The sequence below is a fragment of the Euprymna scolopes genome, chromosome 46, assembly GCF_053919585.1.
Source record: "Euprymna scolopes isolate OS-2025 chromosome 46, ASM5391958v1, whole genome shotgun sequence".
NCBI lineage: Eukaryota > Metazoa > Mollusca > Cephalopoda > Sepiida > Sepiolidae > Euprymna > Euprymna scolopes.
In genome coordinates this window covers 38749707-38771389 of record NC_136527.1, presented here as the reverse complement: position 1 = coordinate 38771389, position 21683 = coordinate 38749707, and the positions used below count along the sequence as shown (strand labels likewise).

The 21683-nt window shown below is 31.0% G+C and overlaps 1 long non-coding RNA gene across 1 annotated transcript; it reads left to right on the top strand.

Moving 5' to 3' along the window:
* Positions 1 to 936: 936 nt before the first annotated feature.
* On the top strand, positions 937 to 13132 carry LOC145270701 (uncharacterized). The gene is made up of 2 exons (XR_013865525.1): positions 937 to 1039; positions 12943 to 13132. It is a non-coding gene; the product is annotated as an uncharacterized LOC145270701 (long non-coding RNA).
* The last annotated feature ends 8551 nt before the right edge of the window (positions 13133 to 21683 follow it).

Genomic DNA, 21683 nt, shown 5'->3' with positions numbered 1-21683 from the left:
TTTCACAAAAAATAATATAATTTCAAAAATATTTAATGTGGTTTTAATGATAAAAATTCTCCCGAAAATTTCAAATGTAATATTATAATATTTTTCTTGCATGAATGATGATTGACGGTGTAGACATCAAGTAAGAATTTTTTTTAATCCTGAAGACAAAGGAAAATTAAAAAAAAAATATAAAGATTTGAATCAAAAACAAACAAAAAAAAAACAAAGAAAATTATTTTAAAAAAATTTAAATCCAGGACCATTAAGAAAAATAATCGAAAAATGGTATTATTTTTAATAATGAGTACATTTTTTTTAATTATTAATTTAGACGAATACAGATGCGTTGATTGATTGTACTTGCTTGGGCGAGGGGGGGGTCTAATTAATCTTTTTTACACAAACAAGATGTATTTTTTTAAAATCAATATTTTAAGACTCTACTAATTATCTCTGAAATAGTTCCAAAAATCTGATATTAATCTTTCAGATTCAGTTTAAGTTTCTAACGACGCCGTAAAAACATTGCACTTTTTTTTTTTTTCGTATAGATATTAACTATGGTTCTTTTTCAATATCTCCATTTTTAATGTGTTTAGTAAACTGCTCCAGAACCAGATTTACTTTAAGCTTAAATGTTTCAAACACAATTAAAAAACAACAACAGGAATCTAAAAAATGAATTAGTAAATAAATAAATAAAAATACGAAAAGGTGGCTATAAAAACTATCAGTTTCCGCCATTAAATTGCACGTGCAACGAATTAGAGAATTAATAAAGATGAAATTTCTATGTTCTCTCTCATGTAATATTAAAATGTTAAATAAAATAATATTAATTTTATCCGTGATATTCACCAAATAGATCGGCTCTATTTCGAAATATTTATTTTTTATTTTTTCTCTTCAATTTTGTTTTCTGCGAACTTGCTCTTCCGTTCGTCATTTTGAATGTTAAGTTGAGCTTGTAAAGTCAATAACATTTGAAAAATCGTTTCCTTTATAAAAGCAAATAAAGTTAATCGAAAACAGATTATAAAACAAAAACGTAAGTATGAATTTAGTATCGATTTTTGCGCATTTGCAGAATACGTTAAAATGTAAGGGAGATAACTACATTTATTAAGCGAATAATCCTAATGAAAATGTTGATTTATATTGAAAAAATTTTCTCTGTCGATTGTTTGTTTGTTTGTTTTTTTCAATACTGACTTAAATGTAAAAAAAGAAAAAAAAACAACTTCTTTATCGTTTACGAAAATTTTTTAATTAATTTTAAATATTTTGTTTACCAAAAAAAAAAAAACCCCAAAAAAACGAAAAACAAAAGACAAAAAAAAAACTATATAGATTAGGCACCGCCAAAACTGGGGGGCAGGTCAGTACTTTTTGACGGACCGTCTTTTTAAAAATCTACCAAAAATCAGGTAAGTATCCGATCAATAGGAAATTTTCAGCGATTATTAGGAGAAGAATGAACTTTATAACAGTGTACTTATTTTTCATAAACGATATTTATATATATATATTTTTTTGCTTACAAAACCCCCCCTTGTTTTGAAGTGGGAACAAATATGCTTAAAATAATCATCTGAAACTGAACAAAACATATTGTGTTGTTGTAAGGGACAGAATTATAGATTAAAAAAAAAAAAAAAAAAAAAAATTGTTTGCATACCTTATTTTGACGTCTGAATATCAGAACTTCGATTGTGTTTAATTATCCCGCTTTTGAGTTTTGAAGTGTGAAATTCGGTGAATATGTTAAGTAAAATAATTAATTTAAGTTAAGCAAAACAAAAAAAAATTTTTTTTTATATTTATACGAAAAAAGCCATTTTAAAATTTTTGATAAATAAATTAACAATTTTTTTTTTAGCGAGCCGAATAATGCATGACCATTATTAAACAGAGCATGCTTTGAATAATCGATACAAAAAAAAAATCGATAAATATTGTGCCCTTTGTGTTAAAAATAGCATCATTTTTTTCGATCTCGTTTGAAAACGTTTGCCGCCTTTCGACTACGGTGGACCAAACGCGCTGAAATAATTTTTTTTTATTCTGCTTTAAATTGCCCCCTCCCCCCATTTTGGGGAGCCTGACCCCCACACACATACACATTAAAAACCAAACTCATACAAATGGTCACCCATCTGGTACTGGCCAGCCTCAGCTTAATAATACATTGAAATTTTCGTCACTGAAAAATAAGTTTTTTTGGCCTGTTTAGTCTTCCATAGTTTTCGTCTCATCGAAAGAAAACGTAAACAGAGTCGATCTGAACTCTTCGACGACGCGAAATATCTGGTTACATATATGAATAAGTGGAATTATTTGAAATTCAGGTACTTATATTATAATATTTTTGCATATTCTCTTAGAAAATCATCCTAAATCTTAGTTAGACAATAAATGAATAAATAAATTATTTCAAAAACCCTTTTTTTTAAATATTTAAATACGTTTTTTGTGCAAGACAAAAAATAACAATTGTTAACTTTTTGGGAAAATTTAACATTTAAAATTGAATTAAAAATAGTAGAAAAAGTTTTACATTATTCTGTTTTCTATATAATAAAATTCAGGGTTTTATCTTTCTGGAAAAAAAAAGTTACTCAGAAATAATGGATTTTAATAAATGTAATTTAGTTTTAAAAAACAACAACAACTTGATTTTGCGGCCATTTTTGGCGGTGTCTAATATAGATCTTAAATGGGTATTATTTTACTTTAAGGCCCGTCTCACGTTCGTATAGAAGAAAATGATTTTTTTGTAGATTCCAGTGTGCTGAAAAAATATGAAAACCGTTTCCATCGGAAATTTACCGTTTGCATGGTATGAACCTCGGAATGTTGGAAGTACGCGCGAGTGCGCGGAAACATAAGCGAGCTTTTTTAATGGCGGAATCGCGCGCGCACTCGCGTACCTGACGGCCTTTTCACAGAGCAATAGTAATGTTTGGCGGAAAATTTCAAAGTAGATGAAAAATAAGAAAAATAAAACAACTTTGCGGGGGAGGGGGATGTCGGAAAGACCTTTTTTTGTGGCGGACAAATCATTTTTTTTTTTGGAGGGGGGGGGTGAAGTTGGAATAGCATTAATAATCTCGGAAAGACATTTTTTTTTGTTTTCAAAACAATTCTTGGTAAATATCCAGATACGCTAATACAGAACACCGACCACTCTAATTTGTTTTTTTATAGGTAATTGAGGTCGCTGACAACGAATCTGATAGTCAAACTTGGGGCAAATTTATCGTTTGCATGGTATTTACCCCTGAACCCACGAACTACTTTTCACCATTTTGCAGCTTCCATTTATGCTACGCGCATGCACGCTGTAGCATAAACTACGGCTTCACCAAGCAAACTACATTGAGGGGGGGGTTCCAGGACATAGAATTTTCTCATTTTCAAAAATATATTATAGCACTTTTTGGGTGGAAAATTTAAAATTAGCTGAAAAAGAAATAAAACAAGAAAAGGAAAGCACTCCAAGTTGGAGTAGGGGGGGGTAATTTATCTTCTTTTTTTTTGTTTTTTTTACCTGGAACATAGAATTTTCAAATTTTCAAAAAGTAACGCACCGACATTTACCAATTAGAACACCATTTAACATTTTCCGAAGATTTTACTGTGTACATTGGGGGCGCGAGCGGGGAGGGGGGCAGATGTGATGTTGGGGCTCGCGCCCCCAATGTACACAGTAAAATCTTCGGAAAATGTTAAATGGTGTTCTAATTGGTAAATGTCGGTGCGTTACTTTTTGAAAATTTGAAAATTCTATGTTCCAGGTAAAAAAAAACAAACAAACAAAAAAGAAGATAAATTACTCCCCCCTACTCCAACTTAGAGTGCTTTCCTTTTCTTGTTTTTATTTCTTTTTCAGCTAATTTTAAATTTTCCACCCAAAAAGTGCTATAATATATTTTTGAAAGAATCAATAATTTCGAAAATTCTTTAATTGATATTCTTCCGCGTATATATTGGGGTGGGTGGGGGTGTGGGGTTTAATTTGCGCCGGAAGTTATATTTGTTTATAGCACCCACCCAGCCACCGGTTACACGCGCCAAGGAACATTTGCCAACAACGGAGATAATGTAAGTGTATCATTTTGACATTTTTTATCATTCTGATTCCGACTTATCCCCCCCCCCAAAAAAAAGTAATTTTTCCGCCACTCCGCCACTGAAGAAAAAGAATTGTTTTGAAAAAAAAAAAATGTCTTTCCGAGATTATTAATGCTATTCCAACTTAACCCTCCCTAAAAAAAAAAACTGATTTGTCAGCCACAAAAAAAGGGTCTTTCCGACATCCCCCTCCCCCGCAAAGTTGTTTTATTTTTCATCTACTTTGAAATTTTCCGCCAACCATTACTATTACTCTGTGAAAAGGCCGTCAGGTACGCGAGTGCGCGCGCGATTCCGCCATTGAAAAAGCTCGCATATGTTTCCGCGCACTCGCGCGTACTTCCAACATTCCGAGGTTCATACCATGCAAACGGTAAATTTCCGATGGAAACGGTTTTCATATTCTTTTTCAGCACACTGAAATCTACAAAAAAAAATATGTTTTTCTTTAAGAACGTGAGACGGGCCTTAAAGTGAAATTTTACCCTTAAATGTTTTTCATTATTTAATGGTTTTTGTTTTCATCTCTTTTTATATATAATCTTCCCAGTGGATTATAAGGGACTGCCAAAAGTCACCACAGAATTAGCCCCACCCTATACGTAAAACGACGTAACTTTATTATAAATGAATATTATTAATATAACTTTTGTACCATTTAAAAGAATGGCAAAATAAACCAGGAATAATTAAAAAAAATTTTTTTTCATCGAACAAAAATAATGAAATTGCGAGACGAAAATCGTGTTTACATAATTGGCGCTTTAAAATAACGTTCCCATGTAGTAGACATTCCAAACGTGAAAATATACCCATATTTAATAAATCTAACAAAAATCAACTAATCGTCAGATTTTCGTGAAATTTTCAATACTCATCCATTTTAGAATGAAATTACATATAAAATGCAGTTTTCATAAAATATACGAGGGGAAATATTTTTTTAGTGCGTGGTCCCCCCCATATTTATTTTTTCGAAATTGTTATATTTAAATCTATCGAAATTTCTTTTTATTACGAAACATAAGAGTTCAAATAAGTAAAAAAAATATGTGTTTTTAAAATTTAAATTTACATATTGAACAAAAATTTACCTTGAAGTTGCAATTAAAAAATTAATATAAACTTAATATTATTATGTTTTTTTAAATAGTGTTTTTTTTTTCGAATTAATATATGCTATAATCAGTTGAATTGCCAAGAAAAAAAACTCCGTAAACATTATTTTATTTTTAAAAGATTAAAACGATAACCATTATTTCAAAATGTTCCATTACAACATAGATTTTTAATTAATTGTGTTTAATTTTTTTTTAAATAATAATTTTTAATATAAACATGACTCTTGTCAGCTATTTTATCCCCAGATTAAAACCAATTTGAAAATATTATTGCACAAATATTAAGCATTTTGTAGCCCCCCTCATATTTTGTTGGTCTGTTTTTACCGAACAAAATATGAACCTCGAAGGTAACCAAATGAACATTCAGTAAAACCGTATTTGATATTTAATATACAAATGTTTATAATATTATTAATTATTAAACTGTGTAAATCTTAAAACCTAATAAAATTATAACAAAGATTAATTATTAATTGTAGTTTGAAGAAGATAAACAAAGGTTTTAAAAATATCATTAGGTCGCTTCTGCTTTTCCTTAGTTCATATAGTTAACACAAATCTGACGTCACGGAAACATGCGATCCATTTTTCACAATCGTTTGGCAGACCCTATGGATTATTATCATTAATCTATTATTTTATTTTCAATACTGAAACATAAAAAAACAACGATCAATGTCTCGAATCTGACATAAAGCCAAAAAAAGTCTTTACAATAAAAATAAAGGTGTGCTGAAAACGAATATATACTTCAAAAGTGAATTAGATTTCATGATATGAGGAAATTACTTTTTCCAAAAGTGGGGATCAACTTTAATTTTAGGAGGGTGCTTTGTACCTATTCTGTACTTTAACCTTACAATTTAATAAAAAAGATCTAGAACTTTAATTAAAAATAGCAAAATTAAACTTGAAAATACTATTTTAAAAATAGCACGGATCAATAAGTGCACTAGCACCAAATAAGCACCCACTTTCAGGCTACACGATGATAATATTTTTAGGCGGGGGCTGCCTGAAAGCCATTTTGGTAAATTGTTATTACTTTTGACCTTAACAATCATCTTTAACATGACGATTTCTATAGTTTTTTTTGTATGCTGAAAACGAATATCCCATTAAACTTTGTCACAAACAAGTCGTTTTCCGAATATTATACAATGTAAAGAATTGGCCACCACTAATAACATAAGGAATTACATTGCTTAATAATCAGAAAACTACTTTGCAGCAAAAATATGTATATGCTTACACATACAAAAATGGCCACCTCTGATAACATAAGGAATGACACGTATCTGCATGCAGATTTTTCTCTTTAATATCTTTAATATCCTGGGCTTTTAATGAAAGATGAAATTAGAAAAAAACTTTTATCTCCACTCACTAGGTTGCCATAAAGTGGGTGCTCATTTTGCATTAAATTCATAATGAAAAGTGAGACCCCACTTTTTAAAAAAGTACATTTTTAATATCATGAAAACTATTTCTCTGCGCCACTGTTAAAGTATATATTCGTTTTCAGCACCCCCGAAAACTTATAAAAGTGGTAATCATAAAAGTCTTTTTGGGAGGAGGGAGGGTTGAAAGATTCTAGACATTGACCAGTACAATTTCTTCATAGTTTACAATGAAAAAAAGTATGAATTTTAAATGATTTTCACTGGTTTAAAGTAAAAAACAAAAACAAAATGCTCAACACTTGTGTAGAAGTGGTATGCTCGTGTGTACTTGTCACTAATCTTCCAGATTATCAAAAAAATTTCAATATTTACAATTTTTAAGTTGTGCTCTGTTTCTAATACAAAATTCTAGTAAATCGATCCCCCATTTTGGAAACATCGACTTTTTCAGCCAATTTTGCGAATTTAGCCTTTTTTAAAGCTTTTTTTTTTAAATATTAGTTGTTGCTTTCTCCTTTCTTTAATTAAATGTTTTTATTCTCGTCTCGTGTTTTCAATATGAAAGATCGATGTATTAGTAACTGATTCCACACATAAGTATACCAAAGTGTTTTCCTGTTTATTTATTTTGAAATGCAGTTATCAAATGTTCTATTCGTTTGGTTAAAGAATGCTGATAATTAAAGAAACTTATTATGTTGTATTTAAAAGTTCTATCAAAAATACATTCAACAAACCTTACAAATACCTTGGAATAAATTATGAAATAATCATGATTCTTAAACAAATTACAATATTCTGTTCTAAATGTTTTTAGATGAGGAATGATTCTTTGTATTATTTAGATTATTAAGACTACTGTTCTCATCTTGAGTGTTATTTATTGTGCAGACATTGTAAAAATAACACTTAAGATGAGAACAATAGTCCAAATAATCCAAATGATACGAGCAAATCACATTTTTCTTTATTTACATGTATTTTTTAGATGTTGAAAAATTGTTTTTGTTTTTCCTTTTAATAATGGAGATTCCATAATTACTTACCAGATTGTGATATGACCTTTTAATTTTAATTCTGTTTTGAAAAGTGAAGATAACATAAAATTAAATTATTTTGTATTTTGGCAACATTACCTGTTATAGATGAAAAGGAAGTTATTATAAATGGGGCTTTCATGTTCTGAATTTGTGTATGGAAAATTGTAACTTACTTTGCTAGCATGTGTGTGTGTGCTTCAAAGGATTGGTCAAAATAGAAAGGAAAGAAAGAAAGAAAGGTTAAAATGGTTGACGGTCACTTGTGCAATGCAGACTTTCTATTTTTGAAAAAAAGTACTAAAAAGGGCATCATTTCTCAGATTAGAATGAGAAGAAGCTGATCATTTTCTGACATGTGCAAAATCATCAAAATGGTTTCTGGTTTCCGACTCACAAAAAAATCTCCTCAAATCATGAGAAACTAGCAAAAGTACTTTCTCTTCCCTTTCTCATTCCACAGTCAACTTTATGCTTGCATAGGTTAAACTTCTTTCTTGAAAAAAGAAGAACAAGAGAAAGAAAAAAAATAAGAATATGCAATCAAAAATGCAAATTGAACAATTCGAGTTATATATACAGCATTATCGTGTTGACACACCAGTTCTCGTCAGGCCACCAAAGTTAAGCAACATTGAGCCTGGCTAATACCAGATAGGTGACTGTTTGGGAATTCTAGACGCTGTATGTACTTTCTGCTTATCTCTGCATTGTTTCCTGTCGTCCTGAACCTCCACTTGCCACTGGTATTCAACAACGTCGACTCAGGAGAGGTGTGGTTGGAGATTGCACAACTCTCATCACAAAAATTTCACGCATCGTTACAGTGGCTATCCATAGTCTGTCAGGATTGAAGGAAGCCACTACTATATATACATATTTTGTGACCATATGCTGTGGCACATATAACTTTCACAATTGTTCATCGTCGGGTTGCAATCATACACTATTTCATTCATCACCATAAAGTTGTTGGTTCCATTTTAGACGCATTACCGTTCTTCATCTGCATCTTTAAATGATCTAAGTTTATTGGACTTACCGAGTAATTCCTACCATCTATTTCTACCAGGAGACGTCATTGTCTCTGCTTAAATCCACGGTGCATAATAAAAGCTCCACACAAATATTTCCCTCTCCTTCAAAGCTCACCTCTGTATTTTCCTATTCTGTATAGACGAGTTTAATATTAATATTGAATGAATATTCTAGAGGTATTTTAAGCTGACTGTCTACCCTCTCGGGGATAAATGCTTTTGTTCATCAAGTATAATAATCACAGTAATGTTACAAGCCACTCTGAACTTAGTTATTTGGCAACCCATTCTCAATGTGACTGGTTGATAATGTTCTTTATTAGCAATCGAAACTTACAAACTTACAACAATTTCTCAAACCCTCACGAATCATACATGTATGCAGATGCTGGTGTTTCAACATAATTTTCTGTGCTGACCTATCTATTGATTAAATATGGGCATCATCTTCCAGAGTATATACTCGTCAAATATTCTAATCGTTCCTAAACTGAAGTACATCCTCACCTTATTTTTCTTAAGCCAGTAATGGTTTAATATCATATATTTATTACTGACACCTATGCTCCTCTATAATTTTTCCCTGAATTCTAATCAATTCTATGTGCGTTGGTACGCCCTTGTTTAGTAACACCTAACTATATACTTAGCTTTTTCCTTACTTTAGTTTTAAATACTAGTCCTCTACTATCTACTTTGTTTCTTCTTTTACGTCTGTCTCCATATCTTGTAGAATCCGCTATCTTGTGTGACAAACCTCCATGCGCTCGTCTTAATACTCCTAGCTTGCGTCAATCCATTTCCATTTAACTTCTACTATAGCTTTCTGATTATCCGCTTGAAGATCTTGTGGCTTGTGTCTCATCACACCCATTTTCACTCTCCTATCCCTTAAACCTCTAAAAAAATCTCAGTACCTGTTTTCTGACTTGTCTGCTTCTACACTATATCCCACTATAAATGCCTTCTGCTAATCTATCTTTTGCATATAGGCCTGTATCCATTTTAAGCTACCCTACTGATTTTTTTTAAAATTCTGACCCTACTGCTTAATTTTAATTCTGAAGTTCCAGCACAAAATTAGAAACAAGCTGCTGCTTCATTATAACAATAGCAAATGCAAATGACGAAAGAACAAGATAAAAAACAACTCAAAATCATTTTTTTGTTAAGAAACACGAAAGAGAGAAAAAAATTAGCTTATAAAATTTTGAACATATATGTCTGTTTTTATTATCTTATGCACATTACATATATGGATATATATTTATTTTTTAGCAGAAACAGGAGGGTCAAAAAATGAAATGTCACGTACCTCATTGTTTTTTTTTTGCTTTCCTCAACTTTATAGGACCCTTCTTTGTCGTATGTTTAGAGTTCATCAAGATTCCTGTATTATTTGTCAGAATAACTTATTTGTTAGAATAACTTATTATTTGTTAGAATAACTTATTATTTGTTACAATAACTTATTATTTGTTAGAATAACTTATTATTTGTTACAATAACTTATTATTTGTTAGAATAACTTATTATTTGCTAGAATAACTAAATATTTATTAGAATAACTTTATATTTGTTAGAATAACTAAATATTTATTAGAATAACTTTATATTTGTTAGAATAACTTATTATTTGTTAGAATAATTTATTATTTGTTAAAATAACTTAATATTTGTTAGAATAACTTATTATTTGTTAGAATAACTTATTATTTTTAAGAATAACTTATTTGGTAGCATAACTTTTTATTTTTTAGAATAACTTTTTATTTGTTCGAATAACTAAATATTTATTAGAATAACTTTATATTTGTTAGAATAACTTAATATTTGTTAGAATAACTTATTATTTGTTAGAACAACTTATTATTTGTTAGAATAACTTAATATTTGTTAGAACAACTTATTATTTGTTATTAGGTTAGAGAAACATTGAAAAGATGTAATATGTGCATGTACAGACGTTTGTGTAAAAATCATGACTAATGTAAATGTGGAACATTATACAGCGGTTAGCCATGTCATTCATTGAAAAGATGTAATATGTGGAGAGATTGAAAATCAGTTATGGTGAAGTATATATGGATGGAGAAAGGAAACCGTTGACCCTGATAGGATAAAGTAAATGATTATAGATTCCAAAGAACAGTGACAAGTAAACTGTCTTAAGGAAACAAGCGTTAAACTTTGAAACAAATAAGTTTTAAACCAGCTTAATATACCACCTTTTAGGCAACAAAGCATCTCTAATCATAATTGTTGTCATTCCAGTTTAGACAACGTAACACCTAGTCCATATCGCTCAATTTCTTCTTGTGATTGTCAAGAGCTCACTACACTCCACCTTTCTGGTATATTTTTTGAGAAATCCGCCACATATTGAAATTTGATTAGATAACTACGAGTGATTGTGCAAAAACACCAAAAACTGGCAATGTTCGTAATGCCCCGAAATCTGGTCATGCTAGAGTTACTTCTTACACGGAAGATAATGCTGTAGATAGAAACGTCAGAAACAGGTTTGAAACGGTTTCACAAATCACACAACAATGTAATCTTGGTAAGAAGTGTTCTCTTTCTACAGCTAACAACAGATTGAAGAAATTTAATTCATGAGACTCTGTTGCAAGATGCAAGCAAATGATTACTGTAAAGAAAAGTGCCGCCTGAACACCGTCAGATGCATTGAAGATCATGACACTTCATATTGGCTTAAAGTGATATTTAGCAATGAATTAAAATCCAATAGGCAAAGCGTTGGTTGCAGGCATTACATCAGTCTAAGGGAGGATGAAGAATTTAATCCCAGCTGCACAGTTTAAAAGCTACAAGGTGTTTGAGGTTCAGTATTATTGTGGTATATTATTAGTGTCTATAGTTTGCTTACAAGGTCGAATACATTCGACCATGTACATTAATATGTTGACTTAGCATATTCTACCTTACTTTGGCCGAAATTGGGATGATAATCCCATTTTTATACAGGATAGTGCTCCCATTCACGCAACTGACACAATGATAAAATTTCAAATCGGGAAGAATTTGGGACAAAAATGAAAGAAAAATGCGATGCTTTTTCATCCGAGAATTGCTGCAGAGAAATTCAAGGAATATCCAAAATATTGCAGATTGTCTAATTGCAGAAGAGCTATACTACTAAATATTTAGTTTATTGTCTTCCTGTTGTATTTGTGTTAAAGTAATGTTCTAAAATTATATTAAAATACAATTTTCCATAGTGCAGAGTGTCTTTATGCCTTCTCAATTTGAAGTTAATTTTTAAATTGGCATGAACACTAGGATACTTGCATGAACACTACGATGCTTCAATTAAAAGTCAAATATAAACAGGAAAACTTAAAGAGGAATAAAAGATGAATCAAATGAGGTATAGGTTTTCAAACTGTTACACTCAATTTAGCTTAAATTTGCAGGTTTTGAAAAAATAAGTTCTGACTTTTTTGTGCCATTATATATATATATTATTGGTAGTATTGTTTAGTCATTTAAACAAAACAAAAAACATAATGTGCCTACCAAAGAGTGCTCAATGTTTAGACAGAGCAATGTGAATATGTTGAATATGAAAACTTGTGGCTACACATATGCAAACATGTTTCAGTTACCACCTTGCTAGGGAAAATCACATCATCAGTCCAAGAATATCTCATAATATATATATATATATATATATATATATATATATAGTGATGACACACAGAAACAAAAATGTTCACAAATTTAATACTAGAATTGTCTGCTAGGACCCGTGGTGCTATGGTTAGAGTACTTGGTAAATTCAGATGTAACTTAAATACTTTTGAACGTTGAAGTTGTAACCCTCAGTGAGATTGGAAATAGAATTTTCAATAAGGCTTTTTATCCAGTCATCACTTATAATACCTGAATAAGATCGGGGGTAACATAGAAACATTGTGGAAATATCACCCAAAATTAGAACAGTATTCTGAAGAATCCAAATAATGTGAATAATCAATCCTCATCTCTTAAATGGAGAAACGTTAAGATTTTTAGTTTAATATTTGAAAATAGAAACAAATTAATTTTGTTAACTAACCAGTATTGCATAAAATTCTCATTTTTTAAATTTGATTAATAATAGATGATTTGGATATTTTAACAAAAATCAACATTAGAAATTGCAGTTAACCAAATGAAATATATTTTTAAAATATTTATTTTATATTTTCAGAATTTGCAGCAATATAAAGAAATTAATGGATAAGGACTTCATTGGTGATTAAGAAAAGGTTTAAAATAATTATACATTTTTTTCATATAAATCTTCTCAAGTTAAAATTTACTAGCCTGCATATGATCATACACGATATTGCATATACGTTTTGTGGAATCAGATGCAATTAAACATGACTGATAAAGCATATTTTGTGAATTATGTGGTTCTTTTTTGCATGGAAATCAAATTTGTGGAGTAAAAATATGAAAACATGGTAAAATATCTTTACTGCAACACCTGAATATCCAATGTAGTAGTAAATCTTTGGGAGATGTACCAGAAAAAAAATTGGAAATATCCATTATGACTTCGAATTTCCTACAGTTACTTGAAAGTGAATGTGGCACCCTAGTTGAAATAAGCATCCCTAATGATGCTGGCCTTAACAGCTGTGAGGGGCAAAATTACAAAGGACTTATGTATGACATAAAAAACTGGAATATTAAGAAGGTATCAATCATAGCAGTCATTATAGGAGCAACCAGACTAAGAAAAAAGAATTTCAAAAACTATCTGGCAAATATACCCGGTCAACCAAGAGCAAAAAATACAAACATTAGCACTTAAAGGAATGGTTAGAATCTTAAAGAGACCTCTCGATTGGAGTAACTGAACTAATAGGAATTTTTTGCATCTCGTAGAATACACCATCCCCAGGAAAAAACAAAGTGATAAGGAAATTAAGACAAAATATATACAAACTACATTACAGAAATCACATTTGTTGCGTCCTATAAAACACATCGAGGGGGAAAATGCACTCTTGTGAAGTATGTGATTCTTCTTTTGCATAGAAGTCACTTTTGTTGAAACATATGACAACACATATGGCAGTCAAACCATATTCTTGAGAACGTTGTGCTTCTTCATTTGCACGAAAGTAAAATTTGTTGAGGCATAAGACCACATATGCGGGAGACAAACTACATTCTTGTGAAGTATGTGGTTCTTCTTTTGATTGGAGGTCAAATATGTCCGATCATATGCTAACACATACTGGAGAAAAAACACATTCTTATGAAGTATGTGGCTCTTTTTTTTCAAAGAAGTCAACTTTGTTGAGTCATATGAACACACATACAGGAGACAAACCACATTCTTGTGAAGTATGTGGTTCTTCTTTTGCATGGAAGTCGAATTTGTTTAGGCATATGAGAACACATATAGGAGATAAACCACATTTTTGTGAAGTATGTGGTACTTCTTTTGCACAGAAATCATATTTGTTACGTCATATGAAAACACATACGGGAGATAAATCACATTCTTGTGAAATATGTGGTTCTTCTTTTGCACAGTAATCAAATTTGTCCCGTCATATGTTAACACATACAGGAGATAAACCACATTCTTGTGAAGTATGTGGTTCTTCTTTTGCACTGAAGTCAACTTTGTTGAATCATATGACAACACATACAGGGGACAAACCACATTCTTGTGAGGTATGTGGTTCTTCTTTTGCAATGAAGTCAGGTTTGTTGAATCATATGACAACCCATATGGCAGACAAACCACATTCTTGTGAAGTATGTGGTTCTTGTTTTGCACGGAAGTCAAATTTGGTGCGGCATATGTCAATACATACGGGAGACAAACCACATTCTTGTGAAGTATGTGGTTCTTCTTTTGCACAGAAGTCACATTTGTTGGCGCATATGAAAACACATACGGGAGACAAACCACATTTTTGTGAAGTATGTTGTTCTTCTTTTGCACAGAAATCAACGTTGTTGAGCCATATGCAAACACATACGGCAGAAAAACCACATTCTTGTTAAGTATGCTGTTCTTTTGCACAGAAGTCACATTTGTTGAAAACATCATTGCTGTAAATATGTATTTTTTGCACAAAAATCAATTTTTTTAATCCCCAGGAAAATATGTTGGTGAAGTATATTGTTGTTGTTTTGCATAAAAGTCAGGTTTGTTGAGTCATATAAAAACAGATACGGGTTAAAAAACCCATTCTTGTTAGGTATGTGTTTCTTTTTTGCCAGGGAGTCAAATTCAAAGCAGGCATACTAAAAAGAGCTCTCGGGTTGATTCAATATTAAGCATGGAAATATTTGCAGTTGGTTTTGTTGCATTACAATCTTCAAAGAAAGCAAATAAAAAGAGAAAAAAGATTCTTGTGAAATTTGTGGCTCATCTTTTGCCCCAATGTCAAATTTGTTGCATCATATGCTAACACAAGAAACTCAACATTCAGTGCAGTATAAAATCCTGGGAACATATACCCGAACGAACAGTTGGGAATGACGACTACACCATTCATTATGACTACATAATCCCGACTGGTACATATCTTGAAAACGCAGCTGCTAAATCAGATATAGTGATTTGGGACAGAGCAAACAAAAAAGCGACCGTAATAGAGGTCAGTGTACCCAATGATACAGGGCTTAACAGAGTTGAGAGGGAAAAGATAACAAAGTATCAAGGACTTATATATGATATGAAATGAAATTGGAAACTAAAAGATGTTTCAATTATACCAGTCATCGGTATAGGAGCAACTGGGCTGATGTTGAATATTAAATATGACTCCACAATTCCGTGCCTGTAAAAAGAGCTGTAAAACATGATATATATATGAGACAATAAGTAGAAACTAAGAATGATATAATTGTCTTCTAAAAAGAGTGAGAGTAAAAATAAAAAAATACCAGGTTTTATGTACGACGTGAAAAAAATTGGAATCTTTGGAAAATCTCTATTTCAGTAATTATAGGGCAATTGAAATTAGACAAAAGAATTTTAAAAACTAACTGGCAAATATACCTGGTGAACCAAGTGAAAGAGAGATTCAAAAAATTCCCCAAAAAGAGATGTTAGAATCTAAAAATGATTGTTCACTGGAAATGTATGAGATAAAGCTTTAAAAAGAGACAAACCATTGATGTATGTGGTTTTTGCATAGAAGACATATTTGTTGTGTCATGTAAAAACATACGAAAGACAAGAACTTTAACAGAACATTCAAATATCTATGTATTTCACATAGAGTTAAATGTGAGCTTTCTGAGAACTTCAACTGATGAAAATTGAAATAAAAGAGAAAAAGTGTATGAAATATATTAACTGGTTTAAATGCGACACTTTGTTGTCAAAACTTCTAATTTCAAAACTCGACACTCTTATTTCCAAACCTCCAACTCAAAACTCAACACTCTTTTAAGTTGAGTTGCACACAACAACGTATGTAGCATGCCGTCGTCCATCAACAGCAAGATGTAAAATGATTTTTTTTTAAAAGGTAAAAACCATATTGTTATGTGTATGGGTATTCTTGTGTTAAAAATGTGTTATTCTCTCACACAAGAACGTGAGAAACGAATATGATACTTTATGTTAATAATTTTCTTTTAAAAACAAAGTTTTTATTCTTGTGAAAATCTGAGATCACGTCTTAACAGTTTTTCCTTTTATTTTTAAATTCATTAAAACGTCTATTTTATTTCGAGTTTTTATGTTTAAATATCTACTTCATGTTTTTGTCTTTTGTCATTATTTTTATACAAATGTTTATTGTGCAAAATATTTTGAAATACGATTGATGTTCAATAATTAATGACTCTGACCCATTTCCGTTTGATCTAGTAGAAATGTTGTATATGCAAGGATTTATATCTTTATGGGTCATGTGGAAAATTACAACTCTGAATTAATTGTTGTCCCTGATTTAAAAGTGTTTGACATTAGTTAAGTGTGAAATGGAACCTGTCAAGTGTCATACAGTGATCAGTTGTCTTATTTGAAATCATGCTCATCACAGGAAAGTTTTGATGAAATTAAAAGAAACGATGTCACATCATATTATTCTTGTAAAACGTTGATATTGTGATTTCCAATATGTCATGAAATCTGTAGCAGCAACACCGAGACTTGGTTGATGAGGTAACTGTCAGCCACTGTGAGGCAATCTTCTTTGAAGATCCATGCTTGACTATTTGTCAAGTCGCCTGAAAGCTCATGATTAGTGTGTGGGGAGGATTAATAGGTTGGTGACAACTTTCCAAAAGCAAAACCGTGTTGATTACCACAGTGTACCAAAGAAGCATTCACTCTATATTTCTTAAACTGGGATCCACAATTTAAGGAGCTTATTACCCTTCAATTTACAGAAAATATATTAAATTATCAAAATCAAGAAGTGGGGCTAGATCAGCAAATATCCCCCCTGCAAGATATGACTCTGATGCACAACACATTGTTCGAGATCAGAAGCGCAAACGTCTATGAAATCCTTTCTTGTGTATTTTGCATCACCTTGCCCCATCCGATTCTCACATTTTGAAGCGAGAAAACTGTTTTTGAAAGGAAAGCCTTTGTCAGATGATGCAGCTTCATTTCTATTATAAAAGATGCGAGAAAGGTGTTCTCATCTAGAAAAAAAAACACTAATAACTGTGGCAATTTTCGTTGTGCTACTTATATGATAAATTAGACCAGGGAATTATGTACTGTACGCCTGTCATAACAATTTTATATTTTGGCGAACATTTTAGGGACAATTTCTTCGAAATCATACGATAAAACAAGCGTGTTGAACAACATCCGATTATCATTTACTGCAACATCAGATATCGATAAAAATTCAACAATTATAAACTGATTAACCATATACAGCATCAACATAGGAAGTTTTATAGCAGTTATATTTTTTGGGACTGTTTTATATTTATGTGAACGAATCTTTCTACTTAGAATAATTGATCTATTATTATCAGATGAAAATACTTTGTGAGGTGAACTTCTATTGAGCTACTTAAACACTTCTCTCATATCTAAATCAGTTGGCTTGGAAACATTAATAAACCGGTCGGTTAGATGCTCCAATCCACCAGCGATATGACATAGCATTTGTTTACATTATTTCTTTCTGCTGTTTGGTGAGCGAAAACGAAAAATAAAGTTTTTAAAAAATTGAGACATTTTTATTGATTTAACTTTGGCTTAAAAAGTTTTATTCAGCATGTTTTTTATTCTTTTCATTTGCACACGTAATTTGTCATTAAAAAATTGTGTTTCTTTTTTCCGCAGACCATTGCTAGATTAGTTGTGGAAGAATAAATTGTGACGTCATATTTTTTATAAAAGAAATTAAACATTAATGCATATTACGATCACCAGTTAATAATTTTGTTAATTTAAACATAAATAGAATTTTTGAAATAAAAAATTGAATAAAACGAAATTTTATAACAAAACATGTTTATATCTACACGTTTATAATAATATAATTGTAATGTTTAATCAGTAGGGATTCTTTATTAAAAGTCGTGTTTGGTACAGAAAGCAAAGTAAATAATCACAAAGCTTTGTAGATGTGTCATCCAAAATTGTTATGGACGTACGGTCACAATACATCACATTAAGATTGTTAATTTTACAGTTTTAAACCATTGGCAACGCTTAACACGTTCTTTTGAAAACTAACTTACTTTTGGAAATGACCATAAGAATTAATCACCACTACAAAGTATACGTAGGTGCTATGGTAAGTTGTTTATTCTGCAATCCTCAAATATAGCACGCTCTTCCATACACACAATAAGAAATCTAATCACCCTAAGAAACTCAGTGGTAATAATTTTGTGGTGGAATTTGCTTATAGTTAAACCCTTCTGCATGGAAAACATACATAAATTTAATTTCCTTCCAAAATCTGCATTGTTTCATATTCCTTACAAAATGGCAAATTCATTTTATAATCGGAATCTTGCTTTCCGAATATGAAACAAATGCTGATTTGCTGCGATAGAAAATAAACACAATCTATTCGCCCTCTGAAAACAGGAGGTTTTACCTGCGAACAGATCCTTTTAGGACAGAAAAAAACACTGCACTGATATACTACCACAAAAAACTGATTTGTTTACATGCTTTCTACGACATAAGTAAGACACAAGGTCAATTCATATTCAGAATTAAGTTCTGGAAAATATCGAATTAATAAAGCTGCAAACATCCTTTTTAGTACCTTGCCATACTTTACGCAATAAGTAATATAAAATTTGTGATCCGAAATAAGTAGATAATGCCTGGGATAATGCATTCATGAAACAAAACATATACTTGACTTTGACCTTCACCAATCGCTTATTATAATTATTACTAATACACGACGTATCCTCGGCATATTTTGCAGGCTAACCTGCTCTTCCACTTGAACCCTGACTCTTCAAATCCTTGTTTCCGACTCACGCGTTTCATTCCTCAAGCAGTTTCATTGGCTCAACCGGCAGAGTGCTATTTGTCAACAACTGAAGTCTCATTCTTTACATTTAGCCACACACGAGACTTCGTGATGACGAAACATGTGTCTGTCGAGATCTAACAGAATAAAAACATTTAACGGACATTTTATAAAATTAATTCTATTCAAAAATTGTTAAGACATTAAAAGATAAATAAATAATTGTTTATAAAAATATTGAGGCGTTGTCATGCGTGTAAACCATTATTGTGCCCCCCCAACTTTCATTCTTTATTTTTTATTGTTTTAACATTTTTTAATGGAAATGATTAATTTTGTAAAATAGCTGTTGTAATCTTGCTTTAGATAATGTTCTTTACTTCTGGGTATTGCATCATTCTTTTGGAGAGTGGATGTATTTGCGTCTTATTGTCTTAGTGTTATATTGTTATTATTATTAGTATTCGACGATACCACTTGTGCGCGTATGTTATGTGGGTTCTTATTAGTAAAGATATGAGTCTTAGTGAGAGTTCTTGCCTTATTACATATGATGTTGTATCTTAGAGAGAGAGAGAGAGAGATGTTGTTGTAATGACATTTTATAACACAGACATATAATAACAATACAATTTACCTTTTTGTAGAAATCACAAACACAAAGATGAGCTTTATCACAAAACACATGATGAATTTATTTCTTTACGACCGGTCGTGATTTCCTCATTAACAATTCAAAGTTTCACATTTTAGTTTCTGAAGTGACGTCTCGCGTCAGACGTCAGCCTGTCTCTGAGTTTTCTCACTGACCGTCTCCCCTGACTGTCTCTCCGACCAACTAACTCTCACTTCCTATATTGAGAAATCCATGCATCCCGGCCACGTGAGCAAAATTCACGTGTTTCAACATGCGCGACTTTGCACGTTTCCGACATTGATTTCCCAATAACCTATTTTTCTTGTGCTGTTTCCACAAAGGAATTCAACCTACATATCTAATTTATTTAACCCATATTTTATTATCCACCTTCTTTTAACAATTGAATAGTTTATTTATTATTTATTTCATTCGAATTAACAATTTACTGGACATTCCATTTAAACCTATTGTTCTTTAAAACTTATGTCCAGGGTTCGATTTCTGCTTTCTCTTATTTTCATTTTAACTAATCTCTCTATTTTTATACTTACATGAACAGGGGACAGCCCTTATCATGTAACATTAGTTGCTGTCAGGTTAAAGGAAGTGCAGTCAAAACCATTGTTGTGACATCCGAAAACTTTTATTGTCTTCACAAGTTTTTAATTAATTTTGTAAAATGGTCGGTGTCATATTGCTTACATGATGTTGTATAGTCTTTTCTACCGGAAATTGCATCATTATCTGGGTCTCATCGTCTTAGTTGCTGTCATGTCAGGCTATGACAACGTAATTGTGTTAAGTTGGTAATTCTTATACGTGTAGAGCTAGGGTGTCAGAAGTCGCCATTAAAAAGGAGTGATTAATTAGACTCGCTATCTGTCGAAGCTTATACCAACATGAATACTGTAATTTAAACCGTAATTTTTTTCAATAAAAGGAGCAAAGACGAAATTTTAAAATAATAAAATGTTTAATCGAAAATTATACATTTTTTAAATCGGTTTTCTTTACAGAATATTTAATGTAGTTATACGAATTTTAACTTAATCTAAATATATAAATTCCAAACAATCATTGATTTATATAAAATACTAATCAATGGTTGCTTCAATTCTTCATTTATAAGAATTTGTCCAAATTTATATTTTATATTCCAGGTACTTGTTTAAATAAAAGGATATTTTTAAGCAAGAGTCACAGAAGACTGCATTTTGTAACTCGTTCCCGCTGTTAGCAAAAGCGGTGTTTCCTCTATTTTTCTAATTGTTAAATACGGATGCCCAAAAGGGCAATAAATTATCTTCCTTTTGTATTTCTGACATATTTGTTTTAATCTACAAAGTTGATCAAGATGCGTCATCGTACTTGAAAAATGATCACATTTCACTCATCAGTTTTGGCCTTTTTAAAAGAAACCGCTCAACCAATTTTCCATTTTTCTATTCTCTTAAAAATACATGAGTTTTTGATTTAATATATTTAATTTAATCTATTTGATTTAATATATTTTATTTCTTATTTATGGATTGAATTTTGTTTTAAAATATCTAAAGAAACATTGAATGAAATAGAAAAAATTGCCGTCGGCGTCTGATATTTACTGGAGAATCTAACCAATACATGAGGTTTCAATTAAAAAAAAATCAACGTGTTTTTTGTAAGTTTTAAACTTTGGACTTTACAGTTAAATTTGCAAATAACTTTTTTTTGTTTTAAATTAGATTATTTTATTTATTGATCTTTTGTCTTCAATTTGTGATATATAAAACTTAGGTGAGGAAATTTTTTAGTTTCATTTTAATAGACATTTGAAAATGGGTTTAATGAAAAAAAAAAACGTTTGTCTAGAATATT